The sequence below is a fragment of the Heterodontus francisci genome, unplaced genomic scaffold, assembly GCF_036365525.1.
Source record: "Heterodontus francisci isolate sHetFra1 unplaced genomic scaffold, sHetFra1.hap1 HAP1_SCAFFOLD_319, whole genome shotgun sequence".
NCBI lineage: Eukaryota > Metazoa > Chordata > Chondrichthyes > Heterodontiformes > Heterodontidae > Heterodontus > Heterodontus francisci.
Window position 1 is genome coordinate 1,565,808 of NW_027142010.1, and position 23,294 is coordinate 1,589,101.

Below are 23,294 nucleotides of genomic sequence, written 5' to 3' on the forward strand. Positions count from 1 at the left end.
ACATCTTACCAGCCCATCTGTATGGTCCTGTAATCTAAGGCTTTCCTCCTCACTATTTATGACACCACCAATTTTTGTGTCATCTGTGAACTTAGTGATCATACCTTCTACATTCACGTCTAAATTATAGATGTACACTACAAAGAGCAATGGTCCCAGCACCGATCCCTGTGGTACGCCACTGGTCACAGGCTTTCATGCTAGTCAGCCAATTTTGGATCCAATTTGCCAAATTGGGCTGGATCCCATGGGCTCCTACCTTAGAAACATAGAAAAAAGGAGCAGGAACAGGTGATTCGGCACTTCAAGCCTGCTCCGCCATTCATTATGACCATGGCTGATCATCCAACTCAGTAACCTGTTCCCGCTTCCCACCCCCCCGATATCCTTTGATTCTTTTCAACCCAAAAGCTATATCTGACTCCTTCTTGAAAACATACAATGTCTTGGCCTCAACCGCTTTCTGTTGTAGCGAATTCCACTGGCTCATCACTCTCTGGGTGATGAAATTTCTCCTCATCTCAGTCCTGAAAGGTTTACCCCTTATCCTTCGTCTATGACCCCTGGTTCTGGACTCCCCCACCATCGGGAGCATCCGTCCTGCATCTACCCTGTCAAGTCCTTCTGGAATTTTATATGTTTCCATGAGATTCCACCTCCCTCTTCTGAACTCTTGTTAAATCCTAACCGACTCAATCTCTTCTCATACGTCAGTCCCACCATCCCAGGGATCAGTCTGGTAAACCTCCGCTGCACTCCGTCGAGAGCAAGAACATCCTTCCTCAGACAAGGAGAACAACATTTCACACAATATTCCAGGTGTGGCCTCACCGAGGCCTTGTACAATTGCAGCAAGACATCCCTGCTTCTGTACTCGAATCCTCTCGCTATGAAGACCAACATACCATTTGCCTTTTTTACCGCCTGTTGCACCTGTATGCTTACCTTCAGCGACTGATGTACGAGAACACCCAGGTCTCGTTCCATATTCCCCTCTCTCAGTTTCCATCCGTTCCATATTCCCCTCTCTCAGTTGAGAGCCGTTCAGATTATAATCTGCCTTCCTGTTTTTGTTACCGAAGTGGATAACCTCTCATTTATCCATATTATACTGCATCGCCATGCATTTGCCCACTCACTCAACTTTTCCAACTCACCCTGAAGCCACGCTGCATCCCCATCTCAACTCACCCTCCCACTCAGTTGTGTGTCATCTGCAAATTTGTACATATTACATTTAGTTCCCTCATCTAAATCATCAATATATATTGTGAATAGCTGGAGACCCAGCACCAATTCCCGCGGTACCCAACTAGTCACTGCCTGTCATTCAGAAAAATACCCGTTTATTCCTACTCTTTGTTTCCTGTCTGACAACCAATTGTCTTTCCATCGCAATACACTACCTCCAATCCTATATGCTTTAATTTTACACGCTGCATTCTGATGTGGGACTTTGTCGGAAGCCTTCTGAACGTCCAAATAAGCCACATCCACTGGCTCCCTCTCATCAACTCTACTAGTTACATCCTCGAAGAATTCTAGTAAATATGTCAAGCATGATTTCCCTTTCGTAAATCTGTGCTGCCTCTGTCCGATTCTACCACTGTTCTCAAAGTGCTCTACTATAAAATCTTTGAGAATGGACTGTAGAATTTTCCCCACTACCAACGTCAGGCTGCCTGGTATATAATTCCATATTTTCTCTCTACCTCCCTTTTTAAAATAGTGGTGTTACATTATCTATCCTCCAATCTGTAGGAACTGCTTCAGAGTCTATAGAATCTTGAAAGATGACCACCAATGCATCCAATATTTCTAGGGCCACTTCCTTAAGTACTCTGGGACTTCTTAAGCACTTCTTAACCCATCTCCCATGCTGGACCTTGTCAGAAATCCTCATCTACACATCTAGTCACCTCCTTGAAAGATTCAGTCAACTTTTGAGATATGATCTCCCTCTCACAAAGCCTGACTATCCCTGATTAATCCCTGCCTTTTCATGTGTAGATTAATCCTGTCTGTCAGGCTTTTTCTCCAATGGTTTCCCTGCCAATGATATTAGACTCACTGGCCTGTAATTACATGATTTAGCCCTGCTTCTTGAATAATGGTAACACATTCACTAATCGCCAGTCCTCTGGCACCTCTCCTGTGGCCAGAGAATTGACAATTGACTCTGAGAAAAAGAAATCATTTCATTGCAGATTTTATTGTGGTTTTCACTGCTAGAACACTAAAATGTCCACATTCGAAGCCAAAACCTTCTGAAGACAGAGCATACGAACAAATGAACATACGAATTAAGAGCAGGAGTAGGCCATTCGGCCCCTCGAGCCCACTCTGTCATTCAATGAGATCAGGGCTAATCTGACTGCAAACTCGACTCCACATTCCCACCTACACCCGATATCCTTTCACCCCCTTTCTTATCAAGAATCTATCTACCACTGCCTTAAAAAATATTGAAAGACCCTGCTTCCACCTCCTTTTGAGGAAGAGAGTTCCAAAGACCCACGACCCTCTGAGAGAAAGCAATTATCCTCTTTCCTGCTTTAAAAGGGTGACCCCTTATTATTAAATAGTGACCCTGAATTCTAGATTCTCTCACAAGAGGTAACATCCTTTCCACATCCACCCTGTCAAGATCCCTCAGGATCATATATGTTTCAATCAAGTCGCCTCATACACTTCTATACTCCAGCGGATTCAAGCCCAGCCTGCCCATTCTTTCTTTATCAGACAATCCACCCATTTCAGGTATTAGTCGAGTAAACCTTTCGTGAACTGATTCAAATGCATTTGCATCCTGCCTTGCATAAGGTGACCAATATGGCACACAGTCCTCCAAACGTGATCTCACCAATCCCCTGTATAGCTGAAGCATAATCTCCCTACTTTTGTATTCAGTTCCCCTCACAATCAACAACATTCCATTTGCTTTCTGAAGGAATTGCTGTACCTGCATACTAGCCTTGTGCGATTCGAGCACTAGGACATCCAGATCCCTCTGCATCTCAGAGCTCTGCAATCTCTCACCATTTAGATAATATGATTCTTCTTTTACTCTTCCTGCCAAAATGGACAATTTGACACTTTCCCACATTATACTCCATTTGCCAGGTCTTTGCCCACCCACTTAACCTATCTATATTCCTTTATAGCCTCCTTATGTCCTCTTCACAACTTACTTCCCTATCTATCTTTGTGTCATCAGCAAATGTAGCAACCATACCTTCGCTCCCTTCATCCAAGTCATTTATATAAATTGTAAAAAGTTTAGGCCCCAGCAGAGATCCCTGTGGCACACCATTGGTTACATCTTGCCAACCACAAAATGACCCATTTTTGCCTACTTTCTCTCCTGTTAGCTATCCAATCCACTATCTATGCCAGTATGTTACCCCCGACACTACAAGCTTTTATTTTCCACAATAATCTTTGATCTGGCACCTTATCAAATGCTTTCTGGAAATCTAAGTACAGTACATCCACCAGTTCCCCTTTCCCCACTGCACCTGTTACTTCTTCAAAGGACTCCAACAAATTGATTAAACATGATTTCCCTTTCAGAAGACCATGCTGACTCTGCCTGATTACTTTGCTTTTTTCTAAACGTCTGCTATTACATCTTTAATAATAACGTCTCACATTTTCCGCAAGAGAGATGTGAAGCTAACTGGCCTGTAGTTTCTGTCCCCCTCCCTTTTTGAATAAACGAGTTACATTGGCAATAAAGGAGTTACATACAGAGTGAAGTAACTCGGGACAGGTTAAAACCCCTCTCTGTTGAAAAGTTGAGTAATGTAGCTGGACAGTTAGGGATTACTCTCTGTCCAAAAGCTAGGAAACCCGAAATCCTAAGACTTGTGGCCAACCATTTTTCACTTGAAACTTAAGTCTCAAACAGGGTTAGAATCACTAACAGATTGAGTAATGTTAGCTAAGGTAAAACTAGAACAGAAGAGACAAGAATTAGAATTCCAGAGAGCGCCAGAAAGAGCAGAGTGAGTGTCAAGAAAGGAAAAAAATAAGAGTGTTCCATAAAGAGAGGGAGGAAAGTGAGTTAAGGCGGCTCAAACAACTAGAGAAAGACCCAGTACACCCAGTGGAGGTACAGCTAGTGAGGGATCTACTCCTAGCTCAGGACCATGCGCTGAACTCTTAACGTTCGCCCAGTTCATTCTAAAGTTCAATGAAGAGGATGTGGCAGAATTTTTCATCACTTTTGAAAAGCTTGCAAAGCAGCTGAAATGGCCAGCAGAGAACTGGCTACTGTTTTTACAAAGCAAAATAACAGGAAAAGCTCATGAGGTTTATTCACTGTTGCCCAATGAAAATTCATCAGATTATGAGATAACTAAAAATTCTATCCTGGGCGCATATGAGATAGTACTGGAGGTGTACTAACAAAAATTCCAAACCCTCTGAAAGCAGCATTACTAAACTGCCTCGAGTCTGTATGAGTTAAGCAGCTTAGGAACATAGGAGCAGATGTAGGCCATTCAGCCCATCAAGCCTGCTCTTCCATTCAATATGATAGTGGCTGATCATCCACTTCAATGCCTTTTTCCCACATTGTCCCCATATCCCTTTCTGTCAGTGGTACTTATAAATCTGTCAATCTCTACTTTAAGCAGACCCAATCACTGAGCTTTCACAACTCTCTGGAGCAGAGAATTCCGAAGGTTCACAATCCTCTGAGTAAAGAAATGTCTCCTCAGCTCAGTCCTAAGTGGCTTCCCTCTTATTTTGAATGTTTGACTGCTGATTCTAGTCTCCCCAGCCTTGGGAAACATATTAGCTGCATCTACCCTGTCTATCCCTTTTAATATTTTGTAGGTTTCAAAGAGATCCCCTCTCATTTTTCGAAACTCCAGAGACTACAAGACCAGTTTGGCCAATCTCTCTTCATGGGGCAGTCCTTCCATCCCAGGAACATGTCTGGTGAAACTTCCTTGCATTTCCTCTATGGCAATAATATCCTGCCTATGGTAAAGGAACCAAAACTGCACACAGTACACCAGGTTCGGTCTAACCAAGGTTCTGTACAATTGAAGTAAGCCTTCATTACTCCTGCACACAAATATGCTTGCAATAAAGGCGGACAAACCATTAGCCTTCTTATTGCTTGCTGAACCTGCATGTTTGTCTTTAGTGACGTATTGACGACGACAGTGCATACCCAGTAAAAGCACATAAGAACATAGTTGGGACACAGGTCTAATCAGGCAACAATACACAGTGTTTTCAAACTTAGGGGGGCTTGGTGAAAGGAGAAAGAGCACACATGTGGCACAGAAAATTTCAAACCGTCCAGAAAAACAGACTGAAACAGAATGAGATGCTTCCAGACAGTGTCTTGCACATATCAGATAAAGGAATTGCTTTGGACACGAGATATGATTGGACTTACAGTAGACGATGGGAGAGTGTGAGAAATGAAAGTGCTGACCAGGCTATTACAGAACCCAATATGGAATTGTCATGACATCATCATACCAGACCCCGATGAGTAATTAAGGGGGGAGGGCCTTGGAAACAAGATTTAACCCCTGACTGAAACTGGGTACGACACCAGAACCCCGGGAAAGAACACTCGAGAAGACACCCTGAGTGTAGGACTCAGGGAACAGAAGGGCAACCGCAAGTCTGAGACTGGTCACCTTGTGTCTTGATGGGTAATATGACATGCAAGTAGGGAGAGCTTGTACTTTGATGACCGACTGTGTGACTAAAACATTTATATGCATTTGCCAGTCCGCTTTTGTGAATTCTTTAAGCATAAGTGCAGATTCGGCACAACATGATTGGCGATCCTAGATGGGTCTTGGTTGCAATGCTATTTATGGCTCTTTTAAATAGTCTCGCCAAGTTCGAACTAATTTAAGAATTCAATGGATTGGTGAACGTTTGAGTAATTATGGTCAAGCCAGATTGGGAGTTGGGATTCCGAAAATAATTGAAGGGCAAGTGGCCCTCGTGGATAGGGTTTGCAGTTAAACAGTGCACGGGCCCAGAGGTCTGTCTTAAGCCAATTCCAGACTCCAGCTGACAATTAGAATTAGAATTAGAATATTACAGCGCAGTACAGGCCCTTCGGCCCTCGATGTTGCGCCGATCATCTGACCTACACTATTCCATTTACATCCATATGTCTATCCAATGACCACTTAAATGCCCTTAAAGTTGGCGAGTCTACTACTGTTGCAGGCAGGGCGTTCCACGCCCCTACTACTCTCTGCGTAAAGAAACTACCTCTGACATCTGTCCTATATCTTTCACCCCTCAACTTAAAGCTATGTCCCCTCGTGTTTGCCATCCTCATCCGAGGAAAAAGACTCTCACTATCCACCCTATCTAACCCTCTGATTATCTTGTATGTCTCTATTAAGTCACCTCTCCTCCTCCTTCTCTCTAACGACAACAACCCCAAGTCCCTCAGCCTTTCCTCGTAAGACCTTCCTTCCATACCAGGCAACATCCTAGTAAATCTCCTCTGCACCCTTTCCAAAGCTTCGACATCCTTCCTATAATGCGGTGACCAGAACTGCACGCAATACTCCAGGTGCGGCCTCACCAGAGTTTTGTACAGCTGCATCATGACCCCGTGGCTCTGAAACTCGATCCCCCTACTAATAAAGGCTAACACACCATATGCCTTCTTAACAGCCCTATTAACCTGGGTAGCAACTTTCGGGGATTTATGTACCTGGATACCAAGATCTCTCTGCTCATCTACACTACCAAGAATCTTCCCATTAGCCCAGTACTCTGCATTGCTGTTACTCCTTCCAAAGTGAATCACCTCACACTTCTCCGCATTAAACTCCATTTGCCATCTCTCAGCCCAGCTCTGCAGCCTATCTATGTCCCTCTGTACCCTACAACACCCTTCGACACTATCCACAACTCCACCGACCTTCGTGTCATCCGCAAATTTACTAACCCACCCTTCTACACCCTCATCCAGGTCGTTTATAAAAATGACAAACAGCAGTGGCCCCAAAACAGAACCTTGCGGTACACCACTAGTAACTAAACTCCAGGATGAACATTTGCCATCAACCACCACCCTCTGTCTTCTTTCAGCTAGCCAATTTCTGATCCAAAGCTCTAAATCACCTTCAACCCCATACTTGCGTATTTTCTGCAATAGCCTACCGTGGGGAACCTTATCAAACGCCTTACTGAAATCCATATACACCACATCCACGGCTTTACCCTCATCCACCTGTTTGGTCACCTTCTCGAAAAACTCAATAAGGTTTGTGAGGCACGACCTACCTTTCACAAAACCGTGCTGACTATCGCAAATCAACTTATTCTTTTCAAGATGATTATAAATCCTGTCTCTTATAACCTTTTCCAACATTTTACCCACAACCGAAGTAAGGCTCACAGGTCTATAATTACCAGGGCTGTCTCTACTCCCCTTCTTGAACAAGGGGACAACATTTGCTATCCTCCAGTCCTCCGGCACTACTCCTGTCGACAATGACGACTTGAAGATCAACAACAACGGCTCTGCAATCTCCTCCCTGGCTTCCCAGAGAATCCTAGGATAAATCCCATCTGGCCCAGGGGACTTATCTATTTTCACTCTTTCCAAAATTGCTAACACCTCCTCCTTGTGAATCTCAATCCCATCTAGCCTAGTAGGCTGTATCTCAGTAATCTCCTCGGCAACATTTTCTTTCTCTACTGTAAATACTGACGAAAAATATTCATTTAACGCTTCCCCTATCTCCTCTGATTCCGCACACAACTTCCCACTACTATCCTTGATTGGCCCTGTTCTAACTCTTATCATTCGTTTATTCCTGATATACCTATAGAAAGCCTGAGGGTTTTCTTTGATCCTATCCGCCAATGACTTCTCGTGTCCTCTCCTTGCTCTTCTTAGCCCTCCCTTTAGATCATTCCTGGCTAGCTTGTAACTCTCAAGCGCCCTAACTGAGCCTTCACGTCTCATCCTAACATAAGCCGCCCTCTTCCTCTTGACAAGCGCTTCAACTTCTTGAGTAAACCACGGCTCCCTTGCTCGACAACTTCCTCCCTGCCTGACAGGTACATACTTATCAAGGACACGCATTAGCTGCTCCTTGAATAAGCTCCAAGGTTGAATATAGTCTCGGTCAGACTGAGAGGGAGGTGGAGAGAGTGAAGGAACAGCTCAAAAGAGTGGAACAGAAATGCTCTGACTTTCAGACCACATTGACGGTTCTGCTCTGTTCACAGAAGGAGCGGGTGGACCAGTCAGCGGATCATGCCAAATATCAGCAGGAGATAAGTAAATAACAGTCTCAACTCTCAGCACAACGAGATATAATATGCCCGTTTGCAGCATGGGAGGATGATGACAATGACGATTTCAATCAGGCTGACTTGCCAGATAAGGCCACTAAGTACCATGATGATGGCTACAGTCGTTGGTATGGACATCCCCCGAACCCCCAATCGAGCCTAAGGCACCCACCCTGGCCTTCTGTATGAGCCATTATTAACCGGGGGAGGGGGAGGGGGGGGGGGGTGGTGGCGTTGTCAGAGGGCTCCATGACTAAGTTTATCACAGAGTGACATAAAAATACAATGATTTAGTGAAATTTCAAATGAGTAAAATCAAGTTACTGTGGCTTTTCATTCAAATGCGTGAATGTTGGAAGCTTCCACGAATGAAATATTATAACTTTATTTGGCAGGAACTGAAGAATTTAGATTGGAGGTGGCTGTTCGAGGGTTAATCAACATCTAACATGTGGGAGTCTTTCAAACGTCAGTTGATTCGAATGCAAGACCAGCATGTTCCTGTGAGGAAGAAGGACACATTTGGCAAGTTTAGGGAACTTTGGATAATGAAGGATAGTGTGAGCCTCGTCAAAAAAGAAAAGGGAAGCATTCGCAAGGGCTATAAGACTGGGAACGGCCGAAGCCCTTGAGGAATAGAATGAAAGTAGGAAGGAACTTAAGCAAAGATTCAGGAGGGCTAAAAGGGGTCATGGAAAGTCATTGGCAAACAGGATTAAGGAGAATACCAAGGCTTTTTATACGTATATAAAGAGCAAGTGGATAACTAGGGAAAGGGTTGGGCCACTCAAGGACTTGCAGGGAATCTATATATGTAGCCAGAGGAAATGGGTGAGGTTTAGTTTAGTTTAGTTTAGAGATACAGCACAGAAACAGGCCCTTCGGACCACCGAGTCTGTGCCAACCATCAACCACCCATTTATACTAATGCTACACTAATCCCATATTCCTACCACATCCCCACCTTTCCCTATATTTCCCTACCACCTAGCTACACTAGGGGCAATTGCTAATGGCCAATTTACCTATCAACCTGCAAGTCTTTGGCATGTGGGAGGAAACCGGAGCACCCGGAGGAAACCCACGCAAACACAGGGAGAAATTGCAAACTCCACACAGGCAGTACCCAGAATTGAACCCGGGTCACTGGAGTACTAAATGAGTACTTTGCATCAGTATTCACCAAACAGAAGGACTTGGTGGATGACGAGTCTGGAGAAGGGAGTGAAGATAGTCTCGGTCATGTCATTATCAAAATGGAGGATGTGTCGGGCGTCTTGCAAAGCATTAAGGTAGATACATCTCCAGGGCCTGATTGGATCTAATGCAGAATACTGAGGCAGGCAAGGGAAGAATTTGCTGGGGCCTTGACAGAAATCTTTGCATCCTCATTGGCTATAGGTGAGGTCCCAGAGGACTGGAGAATAGCAACTGTTCTTCCTTTGTTTAAAAAGGGTAGCAAGGATAATCCAGAAAATTATGGACCGGTGAGCCTTACGTCAGTGGTGGGGAAATTATTAGAGAGGATTCTTCGAGACAGGATTTCCCCCCCTTTGGAAACAAATTAACTTATTAGCGAGAGGAAGCATGGTTTTGTGAAAGGGAGGTCGTGTCTCAGTAACTTGATTGGGTTTTATGAGGAAGTGATGAAGATGATTGATGAAGGAAGGGCAGTGGTTGTTATCTATATGGACTTCCGTAAAGCCTTTGACAAGGTCCCTCATGGCAGACAGATACAAAAGGTGAAGCCACACGGGATCAGAGGTGAGCTGGCAAGATGGATACAGAACTGGCTCGGTCACAGAAGGCAGAGGGTAGCAGTGGAAGGGTGCTTTTCTGAATGGAGGGATGTGACTAGTGGTGTTCCGCACGGGTCAGTGGTGGGACCTTTGCTGTTTGTAGTATACATAAATGATTTGGAGGAAAATGTAGCTGGTCTCATTATTAAGTTTGCGGACAGCACAATGGTTGTTGGAGTTGCTGATAGTGACAAGGATTGTCAGAGGATACAGCAGGATATAGATCGGGTGGAGACTTGGGTGGAGAAATGGTAGATGGAGTTTTATCCGGACAAATGTGATGTGAGGTAATGCATTTTGGAAGGTCTAATGTAGGTGGGAAGTATACAATAAATGGCAGAACCATTAGGAGCATTGACAGGCAGCGGGATCTGGGCGTACAGGTTCACAGGTCACTGAAAGTGGCAATGCAGGGGGATAAGGTAGTCAAGAAGGCATACGGCATGCTTGCCTTCATCGGTCGGGGCATAGAATATAAAAATTGGCAAGTAATGCTGCAGCTGTACAGGACCTTAGTTAGGCCACACTTCGAATATTGCATGCAATTCTGGTCATCACACTACCAGAAGGACGCGGAGGCTTTGGAGAGGGTACAGAAGAGATAACCAGGATGTTGCCTGGTATGGAGGGCATTAGCTATGAGGTGAGGCTAGATAAACTCGGATTGTTTTCACTGGAACGACGGAGGTGGAGGGGCGACATGATGGAGGTTGACAAAGTTATGAGTGGCATGGACAGAGTGGATTGTCAGAAGCTTTTTCCCAGGGTGGAAGAGTCAGTTACTCGGGGCATAGGTTTAATGTGCGAGGGACAATGTACAGGGGATGTGCGAGGCACGTTCTTTACACAGAGGATTTTGAGTGACGGGGACATGCTGCTGGGGGAGTTGGTGGAAGCAGGTACGATAGAGACGCTGAAGAGGCATCTTGACAAATACATGAATAGGATGGTAATAGAGGAAGACGGTCCCCAGAACTGCAGAAGGTTTTAGTTTAGACAGGCATCAAGATCGGCGCAGACTTGGAGGACCGAATGGCCTTGTTCCTGTGCTGTACTGCTCTTTGTTCTTTGTTCTTTGAAATGAATGTCCTTGGAATGTGAAGCCTGCGTTCTGCCGAACGGACCGTAATTAGCTCTTTGCTGTCTGGACTTAATGTTGAAAGCCTGAGTTTGGTAATTGCTCTATTTTTACACGTATATATTTTGTGGGAACTTGAGTCATGTTTTGGTTGTGAACCAGTTGAACCTGCGTGTGTTCATTGGCATCGAGACAGTGAAGTTGACACAGATTGTGTTACTTTGAAATGATAACCCATTACAGGAATCAATTTCTATGTTTGGAATTGAATCGGTGTGAAAAGTGATCGTTGGGTGTAATCATTTCCATTTAAGATTGTGCACACAGGAGTGGGGTATAAAACTAAATTATACTTTAAGTTAATGTTTTATTTTTATTTTAAAAATTGATTTTGCAACTGCGAAAAGGCAATGAACAATTTTCTAAGAGATAAGTTTCAGCCTTGAAGGTCTGAAGCTGCCTGGCAGGAATCCAATATGAAGTGTAAAACATTGCTTTAACTGGAGTTCCAGTTTAAAATCTGCTCTTGTTTTTTTTTTACAGTTTAAATTAAAAACATGTTTTCAAGACTGTTTAAGTATCAAATGTCAGGAATTGGATGTTGGTTTAATGGAGAAAAGGGTAAAAAAAGAAGTTATGGGAAAGGTTCTGTCCGTTTAAAGTTTGTGTAAGGAGCTGGTGTTAAAGCTTTTGTTGTAAGAATGTTAAATAACATTTTCTTCCACTTTAGGTTTTATTACAGTAACTTGAAAAGGCGAGGGAAGAAAGAGCAAGAACAAGTTTAGTTTTTAATTTAGTTTAGAGATACAGCACGGAAACAGACCCTTCGACCCACTGAGTCTGTGCCGACCATCAACCTCCCATTTATACTAATACTACACTAATCCCATATTCCTACAACATCCCCACCTGTCCCTATATTTCCCTACCACCTACCTATACTAGGGCCAATTGCTAATGGCCAATTCACCTATCAACCTGCAAGTCTTTGGCATGTGGGAGGAAACCAGAGCACCCGGTTACAACGATGTTGTAATTTACCTATCTTAAAAAAACACAGGTGCTATTCTGCTCTGTGTGCAGTTAGTGAGCATTATGAGTTAATAAGTCTGAATTAAGTTTGTACTATTAAGGTTAACTGACCTGTCAAGTTGGAATATCATTTGTGGCCACAGTGAACTTTCAAGTTTATTGTGTCAGGTTTTGAGGGAGACTTTATTTCCGGACATAGGACTTGCTCATACAACATTGACAGTTTTGATTTTTAAAAGTTTATTGCCGTGATTTGGAGTTTGCAATCATATTTGTTATATAATACAAAAATCCTTGGATTAGAAACCTCTTACAGAAGATGCTAAAAACTTGGAAACAATTGCAGTTTAATCTAAAATGCTGCCTTTCCTGATGGGGAAGCTTTCCTTTGAAGTTGATAATGTTACGAACGATTCTGTTGTTTCCAAACCCTAAGGAACGAAAAGAATTGATAAAAACAGTTTAAATGGAGTGTAGTTCTTTTCGATCAGAAAAAAGGTTATGTAAAGTGACGCAGCAGAGAATGTTTTGCCCGCCCCTTTGGAGACGAGGAAAAAAAATAACCTTGCTGCAGCTGATGTCTATTCCATTTAATCTGCCACACCATTGTTGCATTATTGAGAGTAAAATGTATATATTTTGGACATTATTAAATTTTAAATTACTAAATTAGCAGATAAAATTGGACACATTCACCCATTGGGCTCCTGGGCAGAGCCACAATGGATTTTTTCTGTTTTTTTAAGCAGATGACGGTTGGTTCCAAGGCCATATGAGAACTGATGCTACAACAGGAGATCCAGCAGCTTTAAGAATTTAATAATTTAATTGCAGACAATAAACGTCACAGCATATTTATCAATGATCAAAGTGCTTGAGAAGGAGAGACAGCTGCAAACACTTCTATCTTTAATGTAAAAAAAAACAATATCGCCAAGCCTGGGCATAGGAAATTGGAATCGATAAACACAATTTAATTGATATGAGCGTTTATTTAAAGCATTCAAAGGGAAATTTATCTGACATTTCAGAGGACAATCAAAGTTTTAGATAACAAAAAAAAAAAGTAGTAGTCTAAGTGGTTTAGTGTGTTGGACATTAACAATGGGTTCTGGTCCATACCCTTGGAACATGAGTGTCAAGCTAAATTTGTGTTTACATTCCCAGACAACTGTACACCTGGGTGTGTCTCTCCCAGGGATTTCATAATAGTCCGTCAACATTCCACCTGTGGTTGGCACAAGGGACAAGCACAGTCCTTTCTCCCGATCTGAATGTTTGATACAATATGTGGATGAGCTACTGCTCCAAGCGGAGAGTAAGGAGGAGCAGCTAGAGCTACTGGAGGAGATCCTTCGACTCCTCTGGGAGGTCGGAGTGAAAGTTAACCCTAAAAAGGCACAGATAATGAAAGAAAGATTTCCTATTTGGGAATAGTGATAACACAGAGAAAGCATGATATAGAGCAAATACGAGTACAGACAATCCTTAAACTCCACCTACCGCATGATATTAAGTGTCTGAGATCAATTTTGAGCTTCGTTGGGATTGCAGGAACCATATTGATTCCTGGTGTCAGCGTAAGTCAGCGGTTACTGAATTAAAGCAGGTGCTGGCCATAGCTCCGGTGCTACAGGTGCCGGACCCACCCGTACCCTTTGCCCTCGAGGTCGCTACCACAGGTACCACCTTATCAGCGGTATTGCATCAGGACAAACATGGCCGATTCTGCCTAATGGCGTCCACATCTCACTTGTGAACGTCAGTAGAAAGGGACTTCACAGTGTGTGAAAAAACGTTTGCTGACCGTCTTCTGGCTGATTCAAAATTTTACTGATATTGTCAGCCTCAGACCCGTTACCCTCCTAACTGAACGCACGCCCTTTCAGTTGTTACTGGATGGACGACTGAAAGACGGTAATGTTACTCAGAATCGTATTACTCAGTGGACATTGCTCTTGCAAGATGGAGACATTTCAGTAAAAAAGGAAAAGACTTCTACGTGCCTAGCAGACAATTTAACCTATCAGGCTGAACCCCATGAGTGTCAGGTTTTGACAGTAAAGGCCCTCAAGGGACCTTTTGTGTCAAAGCCATTGGGGGTGCTGTGGGGGTGGGGGCGGTTGAACAAAGGAAGGAATCAGCAATCAAACCAGCACGCAAAATGTATGTTGACGCTTCTCTACAGTAGAGGACGGGATTAGGCAGGCAGAGTGTGGATTACATGCACAGGATCATAATGGAAAACCTATTAAAGCCTGACAGTTACTGGCGTTTTTAAGTGCGCAGGGTGCAGAACTAGATGCAGTCGCTTTGTGGTGACACAACCATACATGTTTCCCCCACGAGTTGAAATTCATTCTGACAGTATGTAACAGTCTGACCGATTACCTACCTCTGTGGGAATAGAGAGGTTTTGTGTTGGCAGATGCCAAACATTTTCCATCAGCCCTATTACTGCAGAGGATGGTAGATGCAGCGAAGAAAGGGGAAAGAAATATATAAAATACTATGATATATTGCCCTATGTTGTGAAAATTGGAAAGGAGATAGTTGGGACAACATTGTCTAAGTGTGTAGTCTGATAAACCAGGTGGTTATATGTCCTTGCCCTATATATATATATATAAAGCAACAGAGTCAAAATGTGGATTCAATGCCACTGTAAATTTCACCATGGAGACTAGGAAAGCATTGTCATGGCTAACCCATGTGGCCTATATGGGAAAGGGGAGATATTGCTAAACCACCATGGCGAAAGAAAACCAGTTTGGACATAACTGGACTTGTTCGGTGAGCAACAGTACGTTTTGTTTCAATCCACAAATACCATCCAGAGTAGGGAAGATGAAGTTGGTAGACATACATTAAAGAAAGACAGGAAGGATAACTGTAATAGAAAGTAGTAAGGAGAACTTGACAAATTACCTCCGGGAATATGAATAAGCTATTCAGCCATTGCCATACGCTTGGGTAAAGAGAGGCAGCAAATAGAAGCCATTGCTGTAGTGTGCTACAATCTGGAACAACAGTGGAAGATGATACAAGATGAGATTGACGTGATAAACGATTCTACCTGGTGGGAGGACTTATGGAACTGGGGGTCAAACGTGCAGCTACACCCCCGGTTTAGAATTAACTCCCATGTCCTGATAGTTGTTTCAGGCACCATGGTGATATATGTGACATACTTAATTTGAAACTTAAGAAATTGATTAAAGAATGAGAGGATGTATGAACACAGGTTGGACAGCTATCTGAAAGGCAATCAATATTCGAACTTGCTCTATAAAAAGATAAACAATTAATTAAGTAACACGAGGGTAATTGTAGATACTATTGGTAGATACTCAAAATTAAATAATGAATGACAAATGTATTCCAAAAATTAAATTGCGACTGCATTATGTTCACACAAATGATCAATTCTGTAACAATGATGTTTAAATTGTGCTAACATTAACATTACACTGCTTATGCTCTGGCTTTAAAAATGAAATTGTAATTGCACAAGTGGACTACCTAAGAGACGTGAGAGTATTTAAGATAAATTAAATAAACTAGAACTGTTCCCAATGTTTGAGGGACCTCGAATGCGAGGAAAAAGAAGCAGAAGTGACACGAGGATTTTTTTATGCAAAGGGTGTTTCGGATTTGCAATGTATTGTCTGATAGGCTGAAGGAAACAGATTCAATAGTAGATACCAAAAGGGACTTGGATAGATATTTTAAGGAGAAAAAATGGAAGGATCTGGGAAACAGCCAGGGTTTGGGACTAACTGGAAGCTCTTCAATAGGGCCAGCACCTACCTGATGGACCAAATGGCCTCCTTTAATGCAATTCAATTCTATGTTTATATGATTGCTCCTGCCTGTACTTACACAACATTCCTATCCTTTCAAAAGACATTTGATAAAGTAGCACATAACAGCCGTGTTACCAAGTCAGAAACACATGAGATTTAAGGATTAAAGGATTATAAAATTCTCATTAACTGTGAAATTAGATGTCACAATTAAGGGCGGCACAGTGGTGCAGTGGTTAGCACCACAGCCTCACAGCTCCAGCGACCCGGGTTCAATTCTGGGTACTGCCTGCGTGGAGTTTGCAAGTTCTCTCTGTGTCTGCGTGGGTTTCCTCCAGGTGCTCTGGTTTCCTCCCACATCCAAAAGACATGCAGGTTGATAGGTAAATTGGCCATTATAAATTGCCCCTAGTATAGGTAGGTGGTAGGGGATTATAGGGACATGTGAGGATGTGGTAAGAATATGGGATTAGAGTAGGATTAGTATATATGGGTGGTTAATGGTCGGCACAGACTCGATGGGCTGAAGGGCCTGTTTGAGTGCTGTATCTCTAATATAATATAATCTCCCTCTGACAAATCCCTGATTAATCCCTGCCTCTTCATAAATCTAAATCTAAAGGCTGAAATTGCGGTGCAGTACTGAGGAAGTGTTGCACTGTCGGAGGTGCTGTCTTACAAATGAAAAGTCTGTCCTCTCAGGTGGATGTTTAAGATCTCAGGGGATTACTTGGGAGCAGAGCAGGGGAATTATTCCCCAGTGTCCTGGTCAACATTTATCCCTCAATCAACATCACAAAACAGATTTGATCATTACCACATTGCGACGTGTGGGAGCTTACTGCGTGGAAGTTGTGTTTCCTACATTACAAGGGGGACCAGGCTTTAAAAAGTGCTCATTGGTAAATCGCTTTGGAACACGCAGTGGGCATGAAAGGCGCTACATACATGGAAATCTCTTTTTTTTCCATGCCAGCATGCAGAACATTGGCCAAGTGACAGAAAGCAGGGAAGCGTGGAGAATAGTTATTGTTCAGTCTGGAGGGAAGTACACAATGGGGTTCCCCAGGGTCACTGTTGGGATCACTGTTGCTGTAGGTTATTGCAATGGGCTTGTGTACAGAGGGGATAATGTCAAAGTTTTCAGATGGAAGGGAACTCAGAAATGTTAATAAACAGTGAGAAGGATAGTAACAGACTTCAGGAGGACAGAGACTGACTGGTGAATTGGGCAGGAACATGACAGATGGAATTTAACACAGTGAAGTGTGAAGTGAGACATTGGGTAGGAAGTATGTGGAGAAACAATATAAACTAAATGGTACCATTATAAAGTGAGTGCAATATTAGATAGACCTGGCGTGTACACACACATATCTTTGAAAGTAACATGCAGTGTACTTGGTGTTTGAGAGAGAGAGGCACAGAGTAATAAAACTCAGGAGGAAATGCTGACTTTATACATCATTGGTTAGGTCCCAGCTGGCGAATTGTGTCCAATTCTTATCACCACACTTTGGTAAGGATGTCAAGGACTTAGTGAAGATACAGAGGCAATTTACTAGAATGGTACCAGGAATCTGGGATTTCAGTTACGTGGAGAGATTGGAAAAGCTGGGATTGTTGTCTTTAGAGCAGTGACGGGTAAGAGGATATTTAATATAACATTCAAAATCATGAAGGGCTTTGATAGGGTAATTAATGTGAAACTGTTTCCTGTGTCAGAAAGTTCAGTATTAAGAAGACACAGATTGAAGGCAATTGACAATGAACCAGAGGTGAAATGAGGAGAATTTTCTGACACAGCGAGTTGTTGGGATCTGGAATTCACTGCCTGAAAACATGGTGGAAGCAGGTTCAATAATATCTTTCAAAAGGGAATGTAACAAATGCTTGAATTGGAAAAATAATCAGGAGTCCAGGGAACGAGGAGGGGAGAGGAACTAGTTAGATAGCTCTTTCAAAGAGACATCACTGACACAATGGGTCGAATAGCCTCCATCTGTGCGGCGCCAATCTCTGATTCTATGAGGAAGAGACAGAGTGAAGTGAGTGAAAGAGGGAAAGGTCAATAGGAAGTGTGAAAAAATCGTGTTTGCATCACTTTTTGGGCAGAGGGGTCATGATCTGCCCATCCACGTTCCTGTTGAGACAGGTGACACACAAACTTCTTGCTGCCTCCACATTTCCATGCATTCTCCGTACATTCCAAAGCGACCCGCGCTGCTGTCTGTCTGCAAGCTGAACAGGGGCCTAACTGTGTGAGGCTGGCTCGTGTTTCAGCCAGGCTTCAGCTCTTCAAGGCAGTCTGTCCCTCTTAACGGGAAGTTGCACTGAATCACAGGAGGCTGCTGTTACTGGCTGTGAATGCTCAATTGGAGACATGGTCAATGGAATCTAGTACAGAGAGAGGGCTTTCTGTGGGATGGGGTGGAGACTGTCAACGAACGTCCTCCAAAGGGAATGGGAGCAGGTGGCCACGGAGATCAATGCAAGAATTCTGGCACCGAGGACCTGACAGCAGAGCCATAAGATGTCTAATGAGCTCACACGGGTGGTCAATATCAGTGAATTCATTTCCACAGGGCATCTCCGACCCCCAACATCACCAGCCTCTCACACTGCTCAATGTACCACACCCCCATCACTCACACATCAGCAGTCCCTAACACTCAGGACTCACACCTAACATTCACTTGCGCCCTCACCCTCACACACATTGCACTGATACCAGCCTCACACCCAACTCTCACTGCCTCCACATTCCTGCAGCTACTCAGCTATGGCAGGTACATCACCCAAACACATTGCAACACAATCACTGACATTCTACCCTCTCTCTTACAGGACAAGGTGGCCCAGAATCACAGGGAGCAGCAGTAAACCGGCGGGACCAGGCATACCTTCATCCCCTGAGCCTGAGGGAGGAGATGGTTCTCCACATCATGGGACCTGCTGTGACAGAGCCCGTAGCATCCGGCATCACCGAGAGCATTTAGGATGATCCTATGTTTCCACCTTATGTCCCTTCTTAACTCCCACCTCCCCCTCATCCTGCTGTCTGGGATGACGTACAAGCTGCAGATGGTGGGACCATGGACCTCCTGCTTTTAATATCACCCCAATCCCTCACCACAACCCTTCCCTTCTGATTTTATACTTTCCAATGATAACAATGATGTCATCACTTATACACTAGGTTTAATATTCTGACTAATCGTTAAATTAAAAATCAGCACTAATACAGAAGTGTAACATTCTGGTTAATTGTTAATTAGATGTCAAAACTAATACACAGGGTATGATGTTACTGTTAATTGTTAAATTTGATGTCATCTCTAATACTCAGTGTACACTATGATGGTTAATTATTAATTTAGATGTCATCAGTAAAACACAGGGTTTAATATTCTGGTTAATTGTTAAATTAGGTGTCATCACTAATACATTAGGTATAATATTCCAATTGATTGTTAAATTACATATCATCACTGATACACTGTGTATAATATCCGTTTTTTGTTAAATTAGATTTAAAACTAATATACAGGGTATAATGTTCATGTTAATTGTTACATTAGACGTCATCGCTAATACTCAGTTATAATATGATGGTTAATTGTTAAGTCAGATTCATTTCGAATGTACAGGGTATAACATTCTGGTTAATTGTTAAATCAGTTGTCTTCGCTAATACACAGGGGATAGTATTTTGGTTACTTGTTAAATTAGATGTCATCACTAATATGTAGTGTATATTATTCCGGTAAATTTCTAAATTAGATTTCATCACGAATACATGCGGTATAATTTTCTAGTTGACTGTTAAATTAAATGTCATCACTGATACACAGTGTATAATCCGGATTCTTGTTAAATTAGATGTCAAAACTAATACATCCGGTATAATATTCCTGTTAATTGTTAAATTAAATGTCATTGCTAATACTCAGTATATAATATTCAGGTGAATCGTTAAATTAGATGTCATTACTAACACACAGGGGATAATATTCTGGTTAATTGTTAAATTAGATGTCCTCACTAAAACGAAGGGTATATATTCCAACTGATTGTTACCTTAGATGTCATCACTAATACACACGGTATAATACTCTTGTTGATTGTTAAATTAGATGTTATCAATGTTACACTGTGCATAATATTCCGGTTCTTTGTTAAATTAGATGTTATATCTAACACACAGGGTATAATGTTCCTGCTAATTGTAAAATTAGATGTCATGTCTAATATTCCGTGTATAATATGAGGGTTAATTGTTAAATTCGATGTCATTGCTGATGTACAGTGTATAATATTCTGGTTAATCATTAAACTAGATGTCATCACTAATACACAGGGTCTAATATTCTGGTAAATTGTTAAATAAGATGTCATCAAGAATACATAGTGTATAATATTCTCGTTAATTGTTAAATTAGATGTCATCACTAATCCCCAGGTATAATATTCCAGCTGATTGATAAATTAGATGTCATCACTGATACACAGTGTATAATATTCCGTGTTTGTTAAATTAGATGTTATAACAAATGCACAGGGTATAATATTCGTGTTAATTGTTAAATTGAATTGTCATCGCTAATACTCAATGTATAATATGATGGTTAATTGTTAAATTCGATGTCATTGCTGATGCACAGTGCATAATATTCTGATTAATCGTTAAAGTAAATGTTATCACTAATACAAAGAGTCTAATATTCCGGTTATTTGTAAAATAAGATGTCAAAACCAATACACAGGGTATAATATTCCGGTTAGTTGTGAACTAAGATGTCATGACTGATATATCCGGTATAATATTCCTGTTAATTCTTAAATTAGATGTAATCACTAATACATGCGGTATAATATACTAGTTGATTGTAAAATTAGATGTCATCACAGATACACTGTGTACAATCCGGTTTTTTGTTAAATTAGATGTCAAAACAAATACAAAGGGTGTAACATTCCTGTTGATGTTTTAAACCAATGTCATCGCTAATACACAAGGTATAATATTCTGGTTAATCGTTAAATCAGATGTCATCACTAATGCACTTGTGATAACATAGTGGTTAATTGTTAAATTAGATGTCATCACTAACACACTGGTTATAAGTTTGCAATTAATTGTTGAATTAGATGTCATCACTAATACACAGGTATATTATTCCGGTTAATTGTTAAATCAATATCATCACTAATACACTTTGTTTAACTTTCTGGCTAATTGTTAAATTAGGTGTCATGACTAATGCAAAGTGTGGAAAATTCCGGATTGTTGTCAAATTACACGTCATCACTAATACACTGGGTAAACAATTCTAGTTAACTGTTAAATTAGATGTCATCACTAATACAGCGGGTGTAATATTCTGGTTAATTCTTAAATTAGATGTCATCACCAAACACATGTTATAATATTCTGGTTAATTTTTTAATTAGATGCGGTCACGAATACGGAGGATATAATATACCGTTTAATTGTTAAATTGGATGTCATTTTCGCGTGCACTTTGCATAATGCTCTGGTTAATTTTCAAATTAGATGTCATCACTAATACAGTGGTTTACATATTCCTGTTAATTGTTAAATTAGATGTCATCACGATGACACAGATTAACATTTTCTGGTTAGTTGTTAAATTCGATTTCATCACTAATACACAGTATATAATATTATGGTTATCTGTTAAATTAGATGTCCTCACGAATACACAGGGTATAAAATTCTCATTAACTGTGAAATTAGATGTCACAATTAAGGGCGGCACAGCCTCACTGCTCCAGCGACCCGGGTTCAATTCCGGGTACTGCCTGTGTGGAGTTTGCAAGTTCTCCCTGTGTCTGCGTGGGTTTTCTCCGGGTGCTCCGGTTTCCTGCCACATGCCAAAGACTTGCAGGTTGATAGGTTAATTGGCCATTATAAATTGTAGGGAAATATCGGGACAGGGATTGGTGTCGGATTAGTATAAATGGGTGGTTGATGGTCGGCACAGACTCGGTGGGCCGAAGGGCCTGTTGCTTATAAACTAAAATCTCTAAGACTATCTCTAAAACTAAAAAACTAAACTAAAAAATACACAGGGTGCAATATTCTGGTTAATTCAGAAGTTAGATGTCATCACCAAATGCACAGGTTATATCATTCTGGTTATTTGTTAAATTAGATGTAATCACAAATACACACGGTGTAATATTCCCGTTAATTCTCAAAAGAGATGTCAACACTAATATGCAGGGTATAATATTCTGGTTAATTGCTAAATTATTTGGCATCACGAATACACAGGGTAGAGTAATCTGGTAATATGTTAAATTAGATGTCATCACTAATACATTAGGTATAATATTCTAATTATTTGTTAAATTAGATGTGATAACAGATACACAGGGTATAATGTTCATGATAATTGTTAATGTAGATGCCATCACTAATACTCAGTGTATAATATGATGGTTAATTGTTAAATTAGATGTCATCACTAATACACAGGTAATAATATTCCGATTAATTGTTAAATTAGATGTCATCCCCAATACACAGTATAGAATATTTTAGTTATCTGTTAAATTAGATGTCATCACTAATATACAGGGTGTAATATTCTGGTTAATTGATAAATTTGGTGTCATCAATAATACACAGGGGATAATATTTCTATTATTTTTTTAAATTAGATGTCATTACTAATACACAGAATATAATAATCCGTTCAATTGCCAAGTTAGATGTCATCCCCAATACACAGGGCTTAATATTCCGTTTAATTGTTAATTTAGATATCTTTATATATACACAGGGGATAATATTCCAGTTAAATGTTGAAATAGATGTCATCAGTAATGCAGTGTATAATATTCCGGTTAATTGTTACATTAGAAGGCATCACACAGACACAGGGTATAACCTGTTTCATTGATAAATTAGATACCATCACAATTAAACAGGGTATAATATAATAGTTTTATGTTACATTTGATGCCATCACACAGAGACAAGGTATAACCTGTTTAATTGTTAAATTGGATGCTATCACTAATACACAGTATATAATATTGTGGTTAATTGTTACATTAGTGGCCATCACACATACACTGGGTATAACCTGTTTAATTGTAAAATTAGGTGCCATCAAACTGCAGTGTGTGATATTCTGGTTATCTGTTCAGTTAGATGTCATCACTAATACACAGGGGATAATATTCTAGTTAATTTTTAAATATCATGTCTTCACTAATACACAGGGGATAATATTCCGG